The sequence below is a fragment of the Trachinotus anak genome, unplaced genomic scaffold (genome assembly GCF_046630095.1).
Source record: "Trachinotus anak isolate AG129_WGS33_773 ecotype Australia unplaced genomic scaffold, CSIRO_AGI_Tana_v1 ptg000009l, whole genome shotgun sequence".
NCBI lineage: Eukaryota > Metazoa > Chordata > Actinopteri > Carangiformes > Carangidae > Trachinotus > Trachinotus anak.
In genome coordinates, this window is record NW_027273860.1 from 3,374,636 (window position 1) to 3,394,876 (window position 20,241).

A 20,241-nucleotide genomic window follows, 5' to 3' on the forward strand; every position below is an offset into this window, starting at 1 on the left:
TTCTCCTGAGTGTTTTGTGAGTTTGTAAACAACACAGATCTCATTGCTGGGGTTAGGTGGTTATTACAACAATACTGCCCTCTATTAAAACTGACAACTTCTAAGTTGGTTGCTTTTTTACTGACACGGTCTAATTTACAGTTTGCATTGTATCTACTTTTTCACCCATGAATAATGACCTACAATATGTTATTGATGTTCTGCACACAAATGCAGTCGGATCATAAGGATAATTATTGAATTAATTTAAAAACTCCTGTAAATTCTCATATGCAGAGAACTGAATTGACCAAAAACAACAGCTCTTCTAATCTCCTTCAAATGCTGCAAATTTGCCTGATTGGCAGGATTTCTGTAATTGTTTAGTGACTTCAGCAAATCAACACTAAGAGCAGTTGTGACTGTTGACTGGAGTTAATCTAAAACTGCCTGTAAACAAACACATAATTCATGATAAACTGCAACCGGCCTGGTGTTAAAACGTCTCACTCAGGATTAAAACTGCGGTCTCTGGTGTTGCAAACTTCTACTTTGCCAGCTGAGCTAATGGAAAGCAATGTGAGAATGAGACTCATAAAATCATTATGGCTGCATCCTGAAACAACACACACATAGTAATGGATTTTGACAAAGACTAAATGATAACTCGCAACAAAGAGGCCGGAGTTTTGACCATAATTTTAAGCACTAAAGTCATATTTTATCCAGAACAATTTCTGATATTAGATAATGGGTAAAATTAAATTTTTACTCTATGAGAACACTGCTACAATTATAATGGCAAATGGTCACATCTAAAAAGTTGAATATGATATTAATCTAAATTATTTTTTCTACACCAAAGCTAACACTATTTTAGAAGTTGTGGAACTGACAGAGCTGTCACAACTTTATAAATTTAGAACTACTAATTCACTTGCAGTTCTGTTTCCAAAACACTGATTCTGAGCTGCTTTTATGTCCATTAGCATGTCCAAATTGTTTCATCATAATGTCAGCCACAGTGTTGGTTAAGACAATTAGCAAAACAACAGGGACATCATGCAGTTGCACATCACTGATTAAGTTCTTGGAAATATTAAGCAACTGCAGTGAGTAGAGCAAATTAAATATGAACCAAAGCAGTGTGCCTCGTTAGATTGGCTCATAATAACCCAATGAGGTTTTAAAACGGCAACCTTTAAAAACCAAGGTCAGACACCTTTGGGTGGAACAGATGGCTTCTGCCACAAACACCCTACATGATACAGTCTAATTGGCAGTACCATATTATTTATTGACCATTTACTGAATTGGTCAATTAGGTTAATAGGTTACTTCACTGTTTACTCTGATTTACAAACCTGCAAATCATGAGCACCTGCCTAATTCCAGGTAATAACAATCACCCATCATACGGATGGTTAAAGAGCATATACATACTTCAAACTCTATGGACTCTTGTGTGGTAGTTAATTCAGTGTAAGGTTTCAGGGTTTTTTTCCAGCTTGGACTCACTGTCTGTGAATGTTTAACAAGATGATCATGTTTCATTTAAAAGGCTAACTTGTCTCAATGCACATTTCCTATGACAGATGTCACATTAGCCCTAAGAATCTGTTTAAAGAACTGAACCTACACTCATTTAGACCAGTTTTTTCAGTGTCAAGGTACAACTGACCTCGTTGAAAGAGCTTTAGCAACCTTGACAGCTCAAGGATAGTTATCTTTGAACCTAGATCCATATGCTCGCTCCCTTTCCCCTGACAAGAGCTCTGCCCGTCTTGGCGGTGAGCTCTGGATCTCCTGGCACGTCAGGTAGACAGGAAGCTGCAAGTTTGGGGGATGTGGAGGAGGGGTCTTTGGCAGAGCCCTGACTGCCACCCGGTGTCATACGCAGCACGATACCAGGCACCTTGTCTTAATGAACACCTCAAGCTGTCACTATGCTCCTCACGTCCCAGAATCCACTTCACTTTGTTTATTTATTCATTATCTCTTCTGTTCCTCTAATAAGGTGGGGCTTCTGCGAGACACACTGAGGGGTGAGACGTCTGCAGAGGATCTGAATGGAGGTGCTGTCTCGGGCAACAAAAGTGCCAGCGTTGAAGGGTAATGGGCCCACCCACAGGCTGACAGATCTAAAAGGGTGATTAACGAACACCCTAGGGAGAAAGGCAACAGGGGGGCGAGGCTGTATGTGTGTGTTCATGGATGCCTTTAGAGACTTTCTCTTTGTTTCTAGCACTATTTCTTTTTCTATTCTTTCTTTCTGCTTTCCAATCTATGAGAATATGTGAACACATTTACTCACTCACCTGTTCCAACACCAGATGTGCATAAAGAAACATAAAACCACTGTACATGCACAAACAGATCTTACTTTTGCTCACTCATGTTGCTGCACACCGGGTTCCCAAGGTAATCGGGATCATTTTGCTCACAAACACGCTCATGTTGAGTTGCTGACAGGCTGAGCAGCCTCTATCAATCTAAATAAGATTCAGTGATGTAGCCCATACATTTTTTCTGCCTGAATGTCCTCCCCTTGAGAGTGAGTGTTCACAAAAGCAGCTAGTCCTCAGATGGTGGGATAAGTCGAGCTCAATCTCCAACGAAACATGGAGGCCTATTTTATCGAGCTATATAAAGGCCAGGTTGATGGGGTTCTAAAAATATGGTGGTCTTAAATTTCTAGACATTCTTGGCTCTAATAAAAGGATGCAGCGGCTCATCGCTCTACTTTTTTTCTTTTTTTTTCTCTGATGTGTTCTGTATGCCTGTCCTGAATTCCAATGGGGGGGGGGGTCTTTCTTCTATCACTTTGTCTCTCCTAATCTCTTAACCTGCCTTTTATTTCCATGTTTCCACCAAAGTCTTCAACCCTGCTACTCCTCCCATTTGTCACATCTTGTTCTGCTATTCCCAGCAGGCAGTGTGACGCCTCAGACCTCTGGCTTCCCCAATTACAGTCACAATCTGAGCATAATTTATCTCGCTTGTGATCGAAATCACGCTCGGGCCATAACTTTCCTCTGGCGGAATATTTATGTGTTTAACACCAGATTGCCAACTCAGTGTGTATACACCAGATGCGTAGAACTATAAAGGATGGTGATGATGATGGATGATAATGACGATGTCAAGGCTGGCAGGGAATTTCATACCAACAAGAATATTGGGGTTAAAGCCCAGATGGAAGGGGTTAAATGATTGCTAGCCACCTCCCTCTTCCTGCCCACTTTGGAAAATGATAAACAAGCATATCCACGGCAGTTAAAGAAATGGACGCCCCCCACCTTGTGATATCAGCAGTGCTTCCACACTAAATCTGGCTGGTTTCATTTATTCTCCTCATCGTCCCTCAATTTCCACTCTTTCTGTATATCATCCTCATTCTGTCATATCCATCTGCTGGTCATTAGCTATATTCTGTCAGTGCAGGATTAAGGGAAAAGTGAAGAGCTTGAGTGGCTCCAGCAGCCGCCACAGTCGCAATAGCAGCAACAGCCGAGGTGCCTTGTTTTCAAATCACTGACCTTCATCAGACATATGCTCCTATGTGTGTGTTGCTAAGAGCGCTGCTGAAAAGCATATGCAGATATGTGACACTTAATGCTCTGCGTCCCAGGCATCTGTCACGGCCACTGGCTTATGTATTCGCTGGGGAGTTGCCATGCGGGGTGCTTTGAGCCGAACACAAACGCTTTGCATTGCTTTTCTGCTAATGGTGACATGGCTCCTCCTTTTTCATTTTGCATGTTTACGACCATCCGCGTGCTGACACGGGGGTCGGCTGTTTGATCTCTTCCTATGTGGTGACAACGAGCAAGATTGTAGCGTTTCCACGGGGAAGAAAGGGATTTCTAAAAAGACAGGCCTATTACTGAGGCCGCAGATGGAAAGAGGGTGAGACAGACACCCAACTTAGTTTTCTATTCAGTTAGCAGTGGGAGAAAAATGAAATGCAATTTGTACACTGAAAATTGGCCATTGTCTTCAGGAAGATTGTTCAATTCAAATTATGACATTGAAACGACATTGGCCCAAGTCTGCAGATGGCACAAGGACACAGCAGAAAAGACATAGCTCACATGAATAGGGACTTCTTTTTTCATGATTATGGCACAGTTTGGCAATGAGCGGCAGCATGAAATTGAAAATGGATTGATTGTGAGCTGAATGAATTTACTTTGTTTTTCATCTTTTAGAACAATACATATCTCTGATCAACTCAAGTCTTGTTTTCATGCTGATAAACAACAATCTGTCTTTGGGGCAATGGGCTCTCTGGGTGGCCCCTCGTCAGCCTCCATGTGTGATAGTCTGTTCTGATGGCCGCCTCAACGTTCTGTTCATAAACTGTGTTTTTTGTTCTAATATTTGCACATTTCCAATATGTGCTCATTGACATTTGGATTTCCCAGAGAGTGTCGAGGCAGGATGCCAGTCCTCCCCTTTTTTTCAGTTCCCTCTGAGCATGAATTTATAAATTGAAAAACCAGGCAAAAATGACCTTAATCCGCTCTCCGTCATTCTGCAGGAAATGTTCGTGCTCTGCAGGGACTGGGTTTACAGCCACCATCTGTTGCATTTTTCATTAACAAAATCTATTTCTTCATTTAACCATGCATGCTCAGACAATGCTATGGCTCCCATAACACCCCTAAGTCCTGGATTGGAAAAGAATGAAAACACCAACTTGCCATAGAGAACATGTTTTCAGATTAGTGCTGTAATTGCAAGTATAATGCAAATATATTCATCAAGGATTATGGCCGTGACATTTTGTATGTATTCAGGTAACAGGGGACAACAAATTCATCTAATAGAGCTGAGTCAGAATGGACCTGAGAATAACTTTATGTAATGACTTTGCTGATTTGCTTGCCCTGAGAATCTTATAATGCCCAAACACATAGGAGAGTTCACTGCATCTAGCTCAAGGAAATTTGGAAAAGACACACAGATGATGTTTGGACTTGAACTTGCATCTTCTTTGTGAGAGAACTTCTCCAGCCACAAAACCAGTTTATGCTGCAGCTTTAAAGGCCTCAACAACACTAAATCTTACTTTCCGTGACAAATGACAGGCTAAGACAACTACCGATAAAGTTTTGTTTTTACTGTGCACAGTTTATGATATTTTAAGTAGTCTATATTCATCTTTTCATGGCTGTGCCAAGTCCTTCTGCTCTTGTGGAGTGGCTGCCCGGCTAGCATATATCATGTCACCATTCTCTGATAGGTTTATTGATTTTGCACTCCCCTCAGCACCATCTCTCAAACTTTTCAACACCAGAACTAACTGAGACAGATATTTTCCAACTGCTCAAAATAGATCATTAGCCAATTGGAAAAGATGGACTTTAAGGCCCACAGATCTATACAAAAGATTAGGAGAGATGGAAAGAGGAAAACTCCTGACAATCTGCAGCATAAGTCCATGTAGAAAAGAAAGGCTTTGCCTTGTGTTCTGTGTGCTGATGATAAATGCAACTGAGTAGGAGGGACAACAGCTGGGCAATGAAATGTTTATGGTAAATATATGAGAATAATATCTTGTTGGGGGTGATAATAATATGCAGCTGCGCCTGTATCTTCCCTCCCAGCCTCATACCTTCAGGACCACAGACAGAGAGATGATGGACAGCAGAGAAGCAAAGACCATCGCTGCTTTAAATCCTCTCCCTACTGATATGACTACAGGTCTCTATCACTGTGTCTGAGCACATCCATATCACAGGGGACAATCTACCCTCTGGTATGGGCTGCCATCTGAATGGTTTCTGCCAGCTTCCTCTTTCTTGGGACAAATAGGGTAATAATCCCATCAAGGAGAGAGGATGAGGGCAATAAAACATGCGAGAGAGGGAGGGGGGATTTTTTAATGTGCTTCGTTGTCTCGGATGCAATTACAGTGCCCATCATGTGATGCTTTATCTTTCAGTCTCCATGGATTCTAGCCTCTCTTGTTCTGTCTCATTCGCTCACACACATGGACATGAAAAACCAGCAGAGTGGAGCATGTGTGGCAAAAAAAAAGGAAATAAAAACAAGCAGAAGCCAAAGTGCCATGTTCAATTTTAATTTGTTTGTTGTTACAGTACAAACCTGTTCAACAATGTTCTGTAAGTTAAAAAAAAAACAAAAAAAAACAAAACACCTTGAGCCAAATAAATTATGATAGCACATTCCCAGATCACTTCCCCGAGAGTAATCTGTGAGGATTTAAAATTAGGCTGCTCTCTATGCATACTAATTGCAAACAGCTTGGGATAAACATATGATTTGAGAATTTTTAATGTAGTTAGTCATTGCCATGACATTTTTTTCTGACTCTACTCCGACTTCAGGCAAGGTCTTTTCTGATCAAGTTAATTACTTTGAGGGGAGCAGTCAGTGAGGCTAATTAAGAAATATGTCTAACTGAACTATGGTCAATGACAGCCCTACTCCTACCACTGGGTTCTGGCCTAGATCACTAATGCCTCCTATTTAGGAATTACCACATGACAAATATCCAATCAGACCTCAAGAAACTGCCCTCCATCATAGCAGCCTGAACTGTCATCGCAGGCAGGTTTCCTGGGTGGCTTATAAAGCCACGAGTAATCAGCAGAGTTCACGCCAAGTTGTTGATTACCTCAAATTAAGTGTCTAGAGGCCACAGACACCCAACTGTGTCACCCATGGCTCAAAAAAGACGGCACAATAGGACACAGTGAGAATTATAATCAGTGATATTGGTGGACAGCATGACCTTGGCAAACTGCTAATCAGTCTCCTAGCTTTACACGTTCAAATTAAAAAAGTAGCTTTGATATTAGAAAAAAAAAAGTTTGAGAAAGAAAAAATCAATACAGACTTTGATCTCTGGCCATAGACATCTAAAATGCTGTGTAATATCTGACTTATAGCAGAAAGCACTGCAGTGGCCTCAGACTCCCATGGGCCTGAACACATAAGAGTCCTTGAAAGCACCAGCTTCACCTCAAAGGTTCTGAGACCATTTGGTCTCAGTTGAAGGGACTGTGGTTCCATCAATTGTATTTAACAGATTTTGCTTCTGGGACATGCCAGTTCCATTATAGTTCCACAACATTTTACTGCAGTTCTATTAAACAGATTCTACTTCTGTAACACATCAGCTAAATTTCTTAGATTTTAGTACAGTGCTGCAGTAGTTAGCACTGTGGCCTCACAGCAAGAAGGTTCTGGGTCTCTGCGTGGGTTTGCTCCAGGTACTCTGCTTCCTCGCACGAGCCGTAGTCATGCAGTTTGCAGTTTAACTGGTGACTCCAACTCACCCGTAAGCTTGAATGGTTGTTTGTCTCTATATGTCAGTCCTGGCTAATGAATGGATATTTACAGAACACACTGCTTCCATTTAACAGATTCTAGAGTTTTTTCCTGCCACCAGAATGTTTAAATAGACCGGAAACAGCCTTATTTAAACAAATAGTTTGGCATTTTGGAAAATGAGCTTGTTCCCTTTCTTGCTGAGCATTAGATAACGAAACTGACATCATTCTCATGTCTGTATGGCTAAATATGAAGTCAGCCTAGCCTAGGAAAAAGACTGGGAATGATCTCTAAAGTTTCTAGTAGGTTTGGACACAACTTGACTGGCTGTTCCGTGTCTTTCTGCTAAACTAGGTTCAACAGCTGCTCGCTGTACCTTCATAATTAGTGTAGACATAGTGAGTGCTGTCTGTCCTTCCATCTCCAATTGGTAATAAAGTGAATAAGCATATCTCTTAAAAAAGTCAAACTATTCCTATGTGTGTTATTTAATGTTATTTTTTTTAATTAAAAAAATCTGTAATTAATCAGATTTTGGTTCCAAAGCACATTAGCTTCATTTAGCAAATACCATTTCTGGAACACATCAGTCCTGATTGTGAGCTTCCGGTTCCAGAAAAACATCAGTTCCATTTAAATGATTCTGGCTCTGTAACACAGCCCCAGTTAATGGCTGATGAGAAATGGATCTAGCACCAAGTGACTAAGAAAGACCACACGAGAGTTGGTCCAATGCTAAGTGAAAAAGAGACAGAGAGAAATTCAGTCTGTGTGTTGGGGGAGGGGGAATCCAATACAGAGGTGGGGTGACTTCAGCGGCCATAAACAGTCTTTTTCATGAAAATATCCCATATATTCGGAGGCGCCGCTGGCCATAAAGACGACTGAATTATTTATGAGCAACATTTTGGAAACAGCAGTGAGAATTTGTGGATAGGGTGATGCATGTCCGGTGGCCTTATTCTGTGGCACTCCTCTAATGCTTTGATAAATGGCTGTTATCTACACCCTTTGGTGTATGACGGCCATCTGCTATGGACTCCTTAAGGGCCAATTGGAGACGTTCAGAAATCTGGGTCAGCTCAGGTGGCTGCATTAGAGGAAAAGGTTGCTGACCGTGAGAAGTCCAGCAATCTTGGTCTGTGTCACACAGCCACGCTGACCTCCTTATCAGTGCGGACAGAACTCAGTTTTCAGTTTGTACTCGGAGGCTCGCCTCAGAGGGATTGGCTCTGAACCAGGATAGATTTACCCACTGGACTGCCATTTCTGCACACTCATGTCTGCCTGGGCAAAGCACCACAGCTTCTGAAAAAGTCAAGTTTAGTTTCCTGTGCATACATTTGGTTCTTGCTCACAGGGAAGAGACGTAGTCAGCTGCTTGTGTATGCTGCATATGCATACACAAGCAAGGCAGTCTGAAAAAGTTAACAATGAAAGTAAATTATAACATTTTTATATTATCACCTGTAGAGGATTGCACCTGGATGCTTTAACCTACCGAATGCAGGGTAACCTTCAAATATCTGCCCAAAGAAGCAGAATGACTAAGAGTGCAGTGCTGTAAGATTCATGCTTCCCTTGTGTCCATGGCTGTCAGAGTGTATCCACGTGGGTGAATTGAGTAGTAACCGGAGGTAGAGGAAACACTAAATGGTTAAGTAGGTTTGTTTGTTCCTTGGGGGTTCAGTGCCTTTTCTGGACTAAAAGAGATGAGTCCATCCGAGCTATTAATCATGCTGGTATTGGCATAGTGGATACTGTATCCACTCAAGGACAGCTTTAAGATGCATTAGGCCGAGTGCTGCCAATCCCGGGGCACAGCCAGCCCGGGGGGGATGCACACATCTCTTGCTAAACCACGCGTCTCCCTGGCCTTCCTCTCACCTACTTCTATTTGGGTACATCGGCACTAGTGAGCCCTTCTAATGATTTGTTACTCTGAGCTGCTGGAGCTGTTTGGCTCTTTCAACCTCTTCTGTCAGAGAACAGGAAGCTGATGTGTGTTCACAGCTTCACTCTTCCTCGTATCGACTACGCCGCCAGTGCTTTAATCATCCTTTACAATAAATCTCAATCAATTCAGCACTGAGGATGCAGTACACGTGCAGATGGCATGGGCTGATAGTCCTGACACATTGCAACTCAATCAAACGGTGGCACAATAAAGCAACCCCCCCCACCCCACACACACATACACACTCCCCACCCCCAGCCCCTCCCTTTCTCATAGGACAAGGATCTGTGAAGCGGCATTCTTGCTAATCTATGCCATCACTGTGCCATGTAATCAGAGCTAGTATCATCCTCCTCCGCTTTCCAATGTCAAGCCTTGACAACGATATGAGGACTTATTAGTTTAATAGGCAACATAAACAAATCACAACCACTTAGCGGAGCGATCATTTCAGCAGCACTCAGTGGACATCTTCTGCAAGATTCCAAAATTGAGACTGTGGTCGAGGGGATTGGGTTATGGTGTGACGGTGGTAAACAGGTGGCTCTATCGGCGGTTTGCCAATACACGCTGCACCAAATGGAATAAAATGGCGAAACAGATGTTCTGCTGTGCTGTGCCTTGATTTGAGTGGTGCTCACGCTTTTAAAGCCTACTGAAGTATACACTGTGCCTGGCATGGCTGACGGGCCTGCTGGAGGACTTGACAGCGGCTGTGAACCCAGTAAGTACTGACTCTGACTCCTTGCTGGGAATGGTCTGACAAGGGTGTCAAGCAAATGAGAGCAGCCTGTGGAGGGGGCGAAAGAGAGAAAGAGAAAGAGACAGAGGAGGCAGACATCTGGTTGTATAAGCAATGCAACCGATCTGAGACATGCAGTGAAAGAGAGAGAGCGACGTGAACAGAATGCATCGTCGGCCTAGGTGTTGCAGAACTGCTTATGTCAGTGACTCTGGCCTCTGTTGGGCTTGCATTGAACTCTGAGAGCATCCAAATGTTTAGGTACCTTTGGCAAAAATCACTGACCTCTTCCCTGCGAGGCAATCAAGCAGCATTTAATGGCGGTTAGAGAAGTAGTAAATCTGCATGACAGTGAGTCAGTAATAACATTTACAGCCACAGATGAGCCACCCTCAGTCTAGAAGGTTATTGCGACACTCCTCCTGCAACAGCGACAGTTACAGGAAAGAGACTGGATGATCAACTAATAATTGCCATTTTGGGTTTGATATGCTTTTAAGAAAGGAGGAGAAAGTTCACAATGAGGAAGAGGGTCTGAAAGCCTGTAATGACAGCGGCCTGCACACAGAGAGATGGAGCGGGGGCGGATAGTGTGGATAGCTGTGAAATTGATGCGACCTTGAAAAGATCTGGAAACAGGGAGAGTCTGCCTGGTAATTACGGTGAAAACGTGTGTAACTAACTACCATGTTCAGCCCGCCAATGAGCACAGACTCCCTGACCACGCACCATACTCAATTACAGGGGAGAGAGACGAGGAGAGAGCCAGCAGGAGAGAGGAGAGGGAGGAACCAGGGTCATTTTCCCCTTCGATGACCTTCAGACTAATGCGGCCCAGGAGAGCCAGCTATTTTCTGAATCTCACTGGAAGATGTCCCTGTGCTCTTAGAGATGTTTTTCTTTCCCAGCCCACATCTAAGATGCAGGTGGGGACAGAGGAGAAACTGGGAGAGAGTAAACAAGATAAAGTAAACACGCCTGCTTGAGTTAAACAATGAGGAGTAACTTAATTGGTTGGAAATTTGGTTCATTATTGAATTGCATATTTGCTCTTTGTGTTTGCTTGATTTATGTCCTATTCTGTTCCACATAGATTAAGTTTCATGTGTTGAATGTACAGTATGCTTCTACAGTTTCTTTGATAATCTTCTGTCACTCTCAGGTGCAACATCTTTTATTTCTGTGAAGCGCCTCCCAGGATGCACTGGTGCTTTCCTGCTGGCAGCTGATCTGGATTCCCACCACAACAGATTAATGCACATTTATTTTGTGCAGCAAATAAAGTGACTCTGATGTGAATGCAATCTCCATGAGGCAGTTATTTATTTTAAACTGCCATGATTGGCACAGTGAGAGAAACTTTTGAGATGTTTGAATATAATTAGAAGGATGATGAAATTATTTTCTAATCGCAGGCTCAAAGCTCGTGGTGTGTTAATGAACTTTGCCTCCTAACTTTGAAGCCCCAAACAGATTGTCCATCTGCACGATGCCATATGCGACTAGAGGCTGCTACTACAGAATGAAAAAGACCCTGTGTGATCACACAGCCTGTTTGTTAGGAGACTGTGTTTGTATATGAACAGCTTTGTTCCAAAATTAGACATACAGCATCAGAAGAAGGGTGACACTAGTTTGCATTAATTGATTTATTGCACAAAGTAAAGAATATACAGAATATCATTAGCCTGAAATAACATTTGACATTGTGACAGTCTAGATCCTCTACATTTGTCAAGCTCAAGGAAAAATTGTATTTACTTAATGATATGTAGTGTTTAAAGGTCTCATATTTTACTATGTGAGATTTCCACATCTCTTTGATTATAAAGCAGGTCTAGGTTCTATATTAATACTGTGAAAGTATCAAAGCCTCAGTCCACAGAGAAATGCACACAGCCTGTGTTCAGAAACTGAGCCTGAAAACGAGTTGTCAGGACTTCTGTAACTTTGTGATGTCACAATAAAGCAGTCACTGCTCTCAGCCACACACAAAGCCTAGCCCACCTGGACCCACCATCCAACCTTGCAGGATTTGGCTTCCAGAAATCTCCTATATTTATATTTGATCACTCAGAAAACAGTCAACCAATCGGAAGAGAGTTCTTAAAACCAGAAATATGTGTATATAACATACATATCAGCCCTCAGCTCAAACAAATAAAATATGAAATATGGGACCTTTAATGTTTCTTTGAATCATACTCTGTGTATGAATAATTAGTGTTATAAAATTCTTTTCACTCCATACCCTCTAACAGTTGTCCTTCAGTGGACGTGTGTATTCCAACCATTCAGCTAATATCACGTTTTGCAGGTCAAGCACAAAGTATAACAGCTGACTCCAGTTTGTTCAGATTTGTCTTATTTCAGACTGAAAGGTGAGAAAGAAATTCAGTCACCTTATATCCCTGCAGCCATGCATTTTTTTTTTTTTGACTGAAATTAATTTATTATATTATTTGAAAGTATTTTCACACCCAAGAGAGACTGAACAACTGAAGCAGCATCAGGGTTCCATGTGCATATGTAATTATCTACTGTAGGAAATAATCATTCATCTGAGAAACTGCAAGAACAAATAACTTAACTTGTCTCACCAGATGACAGCTGCTCTCTTAACTCTTTACACCAGTTCAGTCAATTAAAGGTATTAAGCACAACAGCCTCTACTGATGCAATGCTCATTGATTGCCTGTCACTGCCATATACAGATGTGCTCTATGCAAACTACAAACACAAATAAATCTAAACTGAGAAGAGGAATATGTTTTTTCACTTTATGCCTTCATTTCCATTTGGAAACATAAATTGCAAATGAATGCATTTTGATATCATGACATTTCTGAATCAGTGGAAATGTATTCAACCATTTTGGCAGTGACCTTGCCCAGATATTCACACATAAACCTGCGTATTTGTGAAAAAAAAAAAAATAGTGTGAGGTTGTTACTTGACAGTAGCCTGGTTCCAGATCAGAATTGCTGCCCATATCACCCGATTCCTATTTCAGCTGTTTAAATAGGTCTGATGTTGTGCTCATTGATGGCTCCTGGCCTAGTTTTAAAAACAACCAAACCTATGCTTTGAATACTGGACTGAGAGAAAACTGCAACAGAACAAACTGCAATCTCACCAGCTGTACAAGCTGTTGTAAGTCAAGTTACTGTTAAGACATAACTCTTACATTGGGATATTATTTCTTTCAACAAGAACTGCTCAACTGCATCTCTGTGTAGCTTTGTAGTGAAAGTTACATTGACAGAATCAGTGACTACATGTCAGGGGGATTAACCCCAACCCTGCTGATCAAACAGATCAGATTGAATAGTGAAGCAAAAACTAAGGGTCTGATTGTCAGACTAACTCCACAGTAACCTGTAACTTAAATACATTCCATCATTATCATATTTTGGCTTTCCCCAACTTGATAACCTGCAAGACTGACCTAGTTGACTTATGTTACTTTTTCCAGCTGGGGATTTAAGGAAGGATGGAAAAAAACAAAACAAAACAAAAAATCAAGGCCCTACTTGAGGTTTCCTGCACTTTGAAGGTGCTCTTATGCTCCTGAAGTTTCTTTCCAGTATACTTTCTGTGGAGACATAAAACAAATCTGTACAGCCACATTCTGTCTGAGGTTATCATTTCATCACAGTGTTATAGCCGGTGCACACTGGGCTCGGCCACAGAGACTAGATGCTGGAACCACATGCTGAACTTCCTACTGTAAAAAAATCAAAGGAGTGGATTTTTATGAATCCAAAAATGAATAGTAAAAATGCCACTTGTCAATAATTGGAATAAACCTCATACCATCTGTTATTAATAGCGTTTGAAGTCTTCATTTTAGCTCCATGTTCGAAAATATCTTCTAATGCCTCTTATGTTTTTCTTTTCCTTCTCTCAGTTTGGGTTCTGGTTATTCTTGTAACATAATTATGCTGCCATTTTGGCCAGGACTCTCTCTGAAATGAGATTGCAATCTCAAGAGGCCACTGTGATTAAATAAGTGTCAAATAAACAAATAAAATACATGATTTTTCTTTTGGTTACAAAACTACCTCATTGCTGGAGGTTTTAATTTTTCAAATTGTGGCTGGAATTTGGGGCTGAATGGCTTTGTGTTCATTTTTTAAAATGCTAAACAGCAGTGTCAGAATAATGCATGTGAATGGTTCTATAAGACCTTTCTTTACTAAAGCACTCTTTCTCGGCCACAGCGAAAAATCTAATTAAAAGCTTATGTGCATTTTCCATCATTAGATACACATGAACCCACATGAAACAAATAAACAAAAAAGTGGGTCCGTTTTCTATTCAGTAGCTGATTAAGACACTAAAAAGAACAAGGATTCCAAGAAAATATAATTTAAAGCAGACAGCTTGACTATCTTCACAAACTCCAGTCCCCTCTTAAGTTGGGAACTATTCATTTAGTCTCTGTCCCCATCTGTTTTCTATCTCATCTTGAAATTGTCAGTTTCACTTATTGTGCAGCTTCCTTGAAAAATAATATTCCAGTTGAAATTATGCTCATAATGATAACATTCACAGGCTCCCCCTTGTAGATTCAGATCAAACGCTTTTTTTGAAATAGTAGATAAAAGAATGGAGAAGAAATTACATTACAGAGTGCCACTGAGATCGACCCATCCAAGAAATTCAGTGCAAGTAGAATCCAGGCGCTTTTGCAAGGCACTTGCAGCTGACATCAGAGAAACCGAAGTCTGGGACCATTAAAAACATATTCCAAGTTAAATTCAAGGATTTTGTTCATAGTTGTCATGAAGAGTATTCATTAAATATCTCCAAATACACATGCATGCATAAAAAAAGGAGACAAAATAATTTACAGCACAGTTTATATAATATTAAAAGGTTATCCTGCTTATGGTGAACCTGTGCATTTTTATCACCACAATGATTAAATTCAGTGTTTGTTACTCAGTTTAACATTGTGCTTTACTCATGTCCATTTTGCAGGGAGCACTGCTCCCCAAGACACATCCACTCATCTGATTTAACCTTCACCAGCTGGGCCTGAAGCATGATTACAACATTTATCTTTTGTATGTTAGGTCATCATGGCTATGATAATATTGTATTTACCAAGGTAACTGAATCTAGCAGCGCATCACTAAAAAGAAACGATGAGCACTTGCAGTCAGCAGCTTTTCAACAGCTCCTCAGGCCAACTGAAGATATTTGAAATGGTAAATAAAGCTGGAAGGGTGAAGAAGTGCCCAAACTGTTCACTGCAAACATCCGTCACAGTTTCTGGACTAACTTCATTATTACAGCTGCTCTCACTTTTGGGTTTACCTCCAAATAAAGTAGTTTACATATTCTAATTTCAAACACTTTAGTGAGCACAATATTATCAAGTATGTCAGCTATCTGCAGTCACAGGGAAACAGCACTTGAAACATCTTTATGTGCCTTAAGTGTTGTATTTAAGGGTGAAACCTAAAATGTGGGCAAAGTATAACAATGATAATTTGAAGAGAGAGGTGGGCGTGGCTTTGTGAGTATGGCTGAGAGATACAAAGCTGTGGACGACTGTTTGCCTCCACCCCATGGATATGGTGCCGCTCCTCAGCCTCTCTGCCTATTGGTCCCAGTGACCCTTGGTGTTGTAACCAAAAACAACCGTTGACAGGACACCTCAAACCACAGCGAGGCTGGTCAAATATTAATCTTTGTATTTGTAATTTTCACGCATGTCAACTTTCATCCATGTTAAATTTTCCCAGTACCTAGAAAAAGGATTTTTATCACAATGTAAAGTCTACTGGCCACATGAGGGGCCAGTGGGGAAGCTCTAATGCACATGTGCATTTGATTACACAACACCAACTAATTAAGTAATTGAAAATATACAAATTTCCAGCCCTGTCTCCCAAAAATTACATGTATATTCAATTATTTTGCAACAGCAAGCAAGAAGTTTTAAAGAAAACATAATCGCAACTGGCCCAGACTTTCACAATGTAAATGGGAAAGCATTTTAGTTGTAAATGAACTCATAATTTCTAGGAGACAGGGTTGAATATAGATCATTTAAAACACAGTGTAGATTTAGCTTTAAGAAACTTGGAAGGCACTTCAAAACTTCTGCGAAACAACTACATTTAAAGCAATCAAAATGGAATGGATATGGGAAGTACCTGAGGAGCAATGTCCTACATCAATACAATGTGATACGCACTCACAGTATCTTGTAGTGCATCATTTGTGGCACTCAATTTAAAACTGAAAATCAGACAAGAACAAACACGTAAAGACACCCTGATAGCGACAAACGGGAATACTGTGATGATATGGAGAGTTAACAACAGTGATTACTCCTCTCTAACCAAAAGACAGGGAATTTTCAATTGATTACCAATTCAACCAAACGCATGATTTGGCCTGAATAAAAGCAGCACAATGGAGTAATAATCCTCCTGAAAGCCTCAGAGACTCTTTTTTTTGTCATCAAGGATACAATCAAGCATGCAAATCTCTGAAGCTTCTCTGGGACAAGGCTTATAGTGCTGGAGGAAAAAAAAGAATAATGAACCTGGTTCAGCCAACGGCCTTTTTAAGGTCTTTTTAATGTATCCAGCTACTGTCTCTCACAGCGCATTTCATCAAGCTTCAATAAAATGATACATGAAAAGTGACACATTATTACTGAAGGCAATCTGAGCTGCTCAGAGACAAAACAATCAAAGAAAGCAATCTGAAAAATCACAGACAACAATCTCGACAAGTGCTGGGTGAAATTAGAAAGGATTTAATTTTGGCGGCACGGTAACAATCAAGGAGTGCTTCAGGCTTCAGTAACATTAGAGGGCTAACTTCCCATGATGCAGGCGGACATGGTTTGTTTGATTGCAAATGAAAAAAGTCATGTCAGAGGTGTACTTTTGTGTTCAAACAAAGAACACAATCCCATTAGAGGGTAAAGCGCCCATTGTTGCTCTCTGGGCTCACAATCAATAAAGACTCACTCTAGTTCAAGTTTCTAAGATTAGATCCAACGTTTCAATGGGCTGAATGCTTAAGAGTGCTGCTTTGGTGCTGTGTTGGTATAACAAGGTTAGATCTGCCAGAAAAGGCTTTGGGTACAAGCAAAATTAATTTAGGTGGAAGAGTAGACAACAACACAGGTCTCAAACAATGTCTTGTTTAAGATAACTGGGCCACGCAGGGTTATGAAAGCAATTATTGAGTTATGCATTTATATAAAACAATATCAATGGATTTTTTTCTGTATATTCTAGGGATTTGAAAATGTTTTCTTCCCAGAAGACTGACTGATCCTTTTTATTCACTCAGTCAATAAACAGGTTCTGCTAAAAAAATTTTAAAAAGCCAGATGCACTCTTTGTTGTAAAAATACCACACCGAAGCTTTTAGAAGAACTTGTATGATCACTTAGTTTGGATCACTGGCTGGTGAAGATTAGAGACAGAGACTGAGTCATATCGACTTTAAAGCTCCGAGCTCAAATCACAAGTAGCCACTCAGGTCTGTGTCTCATCAGAAGAGCCTAAACTGTCATGTGTTCTCACTGCTTGGTGATGTGACTTTATTCAAGCATTGATTTTGGGGATTTAGAGGTGAAAGATGTCCAGATACCAAGATTAAAATTAGGCGAAATTTGGTTGATAAGTAAAGATAAAAGAAATACAGCAAGATTAGTTGTTTCATAGCTTTTAAATGACTGTACTTCAGTTTACAGCAAGTCCTCACTAATGGGTGAAATAGTTACTGAAATACTGAAACAGCAGCAAAGGGGTCTACAAAAACATCAACTATTTAACTAAATTCATTTCAGTTAAGAGTCAGATTCCTGGGGACAGTATCTCTTTCCAACAACCACTGAAAAATTTGAAAAACATTTGGCAGTGGGCCTACTGACTGATGAGTAGAGGAAACATTTGGGATACTTGTTTTGTCACATCAAAAATCAATTGAAACAATTTTGTGCTTTCAATTTTAAGTTTGATTCACATGAACAAAGAAAATACTGCACCACAAACCAAGCAGTTCCGGTTGTCTGGGGTATCATAATGTATCAAGAAGAGTCTGCAGCTATGTTAGCAGTTCTGGCTACATCGTTATATTCACCATCTTCACGTAGCCTGCTAGCACGTGACCTTTTGCTAATTAGCACTTAACACAGAGTGCTAATTGCAGCCCTTGTAAAAGTCATTTGCCGTGTCAAGAGCCGCACCGCCAGTGTGGCTAAAAACCTATGGCAATATTACACTATTGGATGTATTTCTTCTGTTACACAACACAATCAACCGCATTTATTAAAATAGGAGCGCACTGTATCATTCCAGCAAACATGCTTGAGATAGACCACTGAAAAATGTGTCTGAAACACATCAGGGAATCTGGTCTAGAAAAGGTGACAAGGTGGGCCAAAACGTTTGAACAGTTCCTAACAAATACAAAGGCGAAAAGTACAATGGATTCAGGTCCCTTCAGTTCTTTTTATGTTGCAGCCTTATGTTAGATTCATTTTCATTCTGGAAGTTTCTCCCATCGCCACAGGATCTCTGGATTTCAGCCGGGGTGACCACTGGGTTCTTTGTCACCTTACCAAGGCCCTTCTCCCCTGATTCTCTGCCGAACTTTAGGAAGAGTCCTGGTTGTTCCAAAGACCTCATGGTTTGGTTTTGTCTCTAATATACATTGTCAGCTGTGAGACTGTACAGTATATATACAGGAGTGTACCTTTCCAAATCCAAATGTCCAGTCAACTTAATTAAAGACTGCAATCTCCAACTTCGCCAACTCCATCTCAAAGATGATTAAGGGAAATGGGAGAAGTGTCTTAGCAAAGAGTCTGAATATTGTCAATGTGATATTTCAGTTTTTCCTGTTTGATAAAATAAATAAGATTTTGTTGTCACTTTGTCATTATGGGGCATCAAGTGTAGACTGATGAGGGAAAAGAAATTAGGTCAAACGGCTTTGGGATGAGGCTACAACATAACAGAGTGAGAGAAAAGTGAAGGGGTCTGAACACTTACTGAATGCACTGTATGTATTTTAATGAGAAGCTCCTCTTGTCTCATACAGTTGCAAAAGACATTTCAGGGACACAGTTGTGACACTAAAAATGAGCGATCCCTCTTATGGCACTTGTTATAAGAAAATGATCAAAACAGGTAAAACTACGCTGGAAACCAAATGATTTCAGCCTTCACTGCTCTGCTGCTGCAATCATTGCCGCTGCTCGCTGTTCAAGTATTTCACCAGCCCCACTTCCACCTGTGCACTGTAATTCTGACATCTTGTCTCCTCCGGATGTGACTCACTTGAATTTTTAGTCACCCGTCTGTCTGATTCTGTACAGAAATGCTTTCATTTTACCCAACGCGGCATATCCTGCACTGGTGTCGTCAAGGCCTGGAATGGTTTCTTATGCCTGAAGGCTTTTCTGTAAGTTTGATGAGGGTGCATACATAAGGCTTCTGCCCGATCAAAAGACATCAATTCACTGATATATATACTCTAAGAGCCAACTTCCTTCAGCACTCTAAAATAAACATTACAGCAGGATATATAGAGGACAAGCAAGGGAGGAGACAGACTGTTGACCTCAACTCAACTTTTACTGCAGTGAACAGTAACATCTTCTAGCAACGCACATCTTTGGTAAATCAAACACACAACATGGCCAAAAGTATGTGGACACCTGAAAAATACAGTCACATGCAATGGCTGAATATCTTCTTTCAAAACCAAGGGCATTAATCTGCTGCCCTGACAGCCTACACTCTTCTAGCTGCAGGAATTCGCTCCCATTCAGCCAAAGAAGCATTAGTGACTAGATGCTGGGCAATAAGGCTTCCCTCGCAGTTGGCATTTGGACATTGGAGTTCAGTGTTGGAGTTCAGTGGGAAAAACATTTATTTATGGGCCTGCCTTTGCTCATCAGTATTGCTCATGAGTATTGCCAAGATATTTGAGTGTTCTGTTGCCTTGGTATACCCTGGTTTGGACCTCGAAATATATCAGACTTCTGAGTTTTGTGGGGTAATCAAGCATTGAGGTGTTGCACACCTTTCAGATCACATCAGTGCAATGGAAGTAATGCAATTTATACTTTATTATACTTCCAGTGTATTAAGTAGTAGGTTACAAGGCAGTGAGTTTAAGATTGCAATGTTTCCCTTTTGATTACTGGCAATTACAGTTTGGTTTAATATAAGAGGTGAGAGGAGGTAGGAGCTTTTGTTAGTATTAGTCT

General features: G+C 40.8%; 1 long non-coding RNA gene across 1 annotated transcript; it reads left to right on the forward strand.

Moving 5' to 3' along the window:
• Positions 1-5,043: 5,043 nt before the first annotated feature.
• On the forward strand, positions 5,044-11,275 carry LOC139625716 (uncharacterized). The gene is made up of 3 exons (XR_011691989.1): positions 5,044-7,291; positions 10,728-10,909; positions 11,146-11,275. It is a non-coding gene; the product is annotated as an uncharacterized lncRNA (long non-coding RNA).
• Positions 11,276-20,241: the final 8,966 nt, after the last annotated feature.